Source organism: Apium graveolens, chromosome 8 (genome assembly GCF_009905375.1).
Source record: "Apium graveolens cultivar Ventura chromosome 8, ASM990537v1, whole genome shotgun sequence".
Classification (NCBI taxonomy): Eukaryota; Viridiplantae; Streptophyta; class Magnoliopsida; order Apiales; family Apiaceae; genus Apium; species Apium graveolens.
In genome coordinates this window covers 129,925,801-129,930,151 of record NC_133654.1, presented here as the reverse complement: position 1 = coordinate 129,930,151, position 4,351 = coordinate 129,925,801, and positions in this window count along the sequence as shown.

The window sequence follows — 4,351 nt, the reverse complement described above, 5'->3', positions numbered from 1 at the left end:
AATTGATCTTGAAATAAGCAGATGAAAAATGAAATATTTCAAGGCGGCTGCTGTGTTCTTCTTCTTTGACTTGTGTGTTCTTGATAATTAAGTTGCTGCTTCTCTGCTTCTTTTTAAATCAACAAACGAATAGAATTGACTTGGCATGACAATCCTATAGCTGGCAAGACTTTCGGTGAGACAATTGAATGAACTAGCAAGACAATCTGAATGAACTAGAATGACAATCAGAATGAACTAGCAAGACAATCATCCTCCTAGAGTGACTTTCGGTGAGACAATTGATAATGGCCTAGCATGACAATCGGTATGACAATCCTGATTGTCATGCTAGTTCATTTTCAATTGTCTTGCTGATTTAATGCTTAAATTTAATCCAATTAAACTTCTGAAAATTCCTAGAATTAATTCAGAATTAATCCAATTAAACTTCTGAAAATTCCTAGAATTAATTCAGAATTAATTAATCAATTAATTCAATTAATAAATAAATTATTCTTCGCAGATATAATTTATTTTCTTAATTAAATTAGATGACTTAATTAATTAATAGAGAATTAATTCTAGTCTTGAGCAGCAACCATTCTTCTGCAAATCTTCTGAAAATCACTGAAAATTATGAATCAATTCCACCACTTCAACGTTGACACTCGATGTACTGTCTGGTTCATGAGTGACTAACTTCCGTGACGTTTCTTCATGTCTTGACTCTGACACTTTGATTTTCTTCAGATTAAAACCTTGTAATTAATGATACTCTGACGAGATCTCTGTCACTTGATTAAATCCACGATCTTGATTTATATCACTGAGGCATGATCAACTTCTTGAACTTCTTCCAGTGAATTAACTCCTCAAGTCTGTAGATGAACCTTGTCTCTGAATCCTTTGACAGATATTACTTTGCGAGATCTCTCTGACGGTCGATCCACTATTTACTTATTACATTCTTATTTGAGTTGAGTTGAATCCTCGAATATACAAATAGGCTATGACATATGACTTACACCATAGTTCAAGGTATTCCATTCACCCGGGAAGCACCAAGATGTATAGGGATTTGAAGGAATATTACTGGTGGCCCAACATGAAGAGGGATGTAGCAGAATGGGTAAGCAAATGTTTGACTTGCCAAAGAGTAAAGGCAGAGCACCAGAGACCCAGTGGACTTTTACGACCCCTGGAGATTCCCGAATGGAAATGGGAAGGCTTGCCAAGGACGAAAGCCAACCATGACGCCATATGGGTAATTATAGACCGACTGACAAAGTCAGCTCATTTCATTCCTATCAATGAGAGATACACAGTCGATAGACTGGTGGACATTTACCTTAAGGAAATAGTGACGTGACATGGAGTCCCAGCGTCCATTGTCTCAGACCGAGACCCCAGATTCAACTCCAGGTTTTGGAGGAGCTTTCAAGAATGTGCGGAGACCCAGTTAAATATGAGTACCGCGTACCATCCCCAGACGGATGGGCAGAGTGAAAGGACCATCCAGACACTAGAGGATATGTTGAGAGTCTGTGCAATAGACTTTAAAGGAAGTTGGGATGATCACTTGCCGTTGATCGAGTTTTCTTATAACAATAGCTTTCATACTAGCATCGGAATGCCGCCTTATGAGGCCCTGTACGAAAGAAGGTGTCGATCTCCCTTATACTGGGATGAAGTAGGGGGGCGGAAGATGCTCGGACCCGAAGTGGTCCAAAGGACCAAAGACATAGTGGATCTTATCAGAGGGCGGCTTGTAGCAGCCCAAGACAGGCAGAAGAAATATGCAGACCTAGCCCGAAAGGAAAAGGAATATGAAGTAGGGGACTTAGTACTGCTGAAGGTATCCCCTTGGAAGGGGTTAATGAGATTTGGAAAGAAAGGAAATTAAGCCCAAGATACATTGGACCTTTTGAGATATTAAGACGGATTGGAAAGTTAGCTTACGAGCTAGCCTTACCCCCTAACTTGCAACAAGTTCATAATGTGTTCCATGTGTCAATGCTAAGGAAGTATCATCGGGATGCCAGGCACATAGTGGAGTACGAGCAGGTGGATATGCAACCAGATCTGACGTACGTGGAGAAGCCAGTAAGGATTATAGATAAGAAGGAGCAGGTGCTTCGGAACAAAGTGATCAAGCTAGTCAGAGTGCTATGGCAGAATCATAATATGGAAGAATCAACTTGGGAACTAGAGAGCGCAATGCTAGAAAAGTACCCCCATTTGTTTTCTATTTGATTCCGGGATGGAATCCTTTTAAGGAGGGGAGACTGTAATAACCCCCAAAATTTTGAACTTTTTGTAACCCTTGTGAATAGTGTTTTTGCTGAATGAGAAAACTTTTCATGCCACACTATGTAGGGGTTCTATTATGGATATTCTGAGATTTTATTAGTACTCTATATGGTATATAAGTGTATGTAAAGATCGTCAGAATCCAATTCCGAACACTTTGATTTTTCCAGGAATTCCACTAGATACGGAAAGAATTAAGTATAAGGTAACAGGATAAAAAGGATTTAAATTAAAGGATTATAAGAGAGGATCATAAAAGTAATATAATATATTGAGAAAGGTTAAGGGAACCTAAGTAATAAGATCCCGGGTATGATCCCTCAAACGATAAACGAAAATGAAAGTTAAGCGAACCGTATAACAGATCAGCGGTCATTAGGCAAACAATTAGGAAGTTAATCAAAGGGATTAGAGAGGATGATGTCACCCAACCAATGAGAACAGGACAAAGAGGAGAGGATGACATCATGAGCATGACATGAGCATGATATAAGGGAAGGAGATGTGGTTGAATTAAAACCACACAAAGTTCAAGGTTAATAAGGTAATTAACTAAAACAAAAACAAAACTACATCCACCAAGCCAAACAAATCATTTCATCAAAACAAAAGAAAATTCTATTTCTCTTCACCAAGGGTTTGCTCTCGTCTTTTCCTAGTTTTCAAAGAGAAGAATTTCAAAAAACCAAGATCCAAGCTTCCTAAATTGGTAAGATAATTCTCTAGTATTCCTTATGCATAGTTATGGCTATCTTATGAGTTTAAGCCTCTAATTCATTCTCAATCTTCTCCAAGAAATTAATGAAGAAAACAATGAATAGTGATTTCAAGGTTTTTAACTTGATTTTTCTTATTTTTCCTTTAAGATCCAAGCATCCCTAAGACTCCTCAAGGATTCTTAAGGCTTCCTAGCTACTCGCACCACTTCAAGGAAGGTATATCATCTCCAAACCCTAGCTTTACTTGGTATATTAGGATTATTTTGGTTGTTATGATAATAGAGTAGCTAAATGATGGTTGGTTTAGAGTTGGGTTGGAATGGTGGTGAATGAGATGTTGAAATCTTATGGTTTGGTTAAAGGATTTAGTATAGTTTAAATTCAAGTTTTAGGAACAAGTATAAGTGTTAATAATGAGTTGATTGGGGCTGTTGTAATTTGATATGGATGGACTTTGATTGTATGAATGGATTGCGGTTGTTTGATGATTGAATTGGAATGGTATAAAATTGGGAAATCGCGTAAACATAGCCGTTGTAATGTCCGATTTACTTTAGACTGCTTTTGTACATAACATTAGGATCCGAGAACTCCCTGCTAGGTTTTGACCATTGCCATGTTTAGATAGTTCGTGTTACGAGCTTCATTTTGATATGTGGTTCGTTTGATTCCGATGTACAGTTTAGGAGAAACGGCCGTTTTAAGTAACGACGTTTCACGAACGAACCATTACCCCTCGCCTTACTTTGAAACATATGTTAAAGACCTTAAAGGGTTAATTAATGTATGAAACAATTATGTTAAGTGTGTTAGGCAGTTGGTAAGACACTCGCGAAGGAATCGCCTTAAAACCCATAATGGTTAAATTTTTCAAAATGGTGGAGCCGAGGGTACTCGAGTGTCTTAAGAGAATCAGTAAGCGCAAAGCGACCGTTAGAGTCTAATTTGGTTAAAGTATAGATTTGCAAGTGACTTTGGTTTAATTCCAACTCACATGTTGTTTATATGTTACCAGACTCGTCCCAAGCCATTAATCACCCTCATTCGCTCAGGCAAGTTTTCTATCCGTTATACTGTTGTTGTGATGTATACACTTGTATATGCATGATCTTGTGATAGATGCATGATGGTTAAATTAGCAAATTCTTGCGATATATTGTAGCATGTGATATGGTACATATGCATGCCTATTTCGTATTCTTGCCATTTATATCTATTGGTTCAGTTGATAATACCTATGCTAGAGAATAACGGTAATTTGCATATACCCTTAGTATAGGGACCCAAAGGTGAAAACATTTTCTAAAACCGGGAGTCGAGGATCCCGAGTAGATTTTATA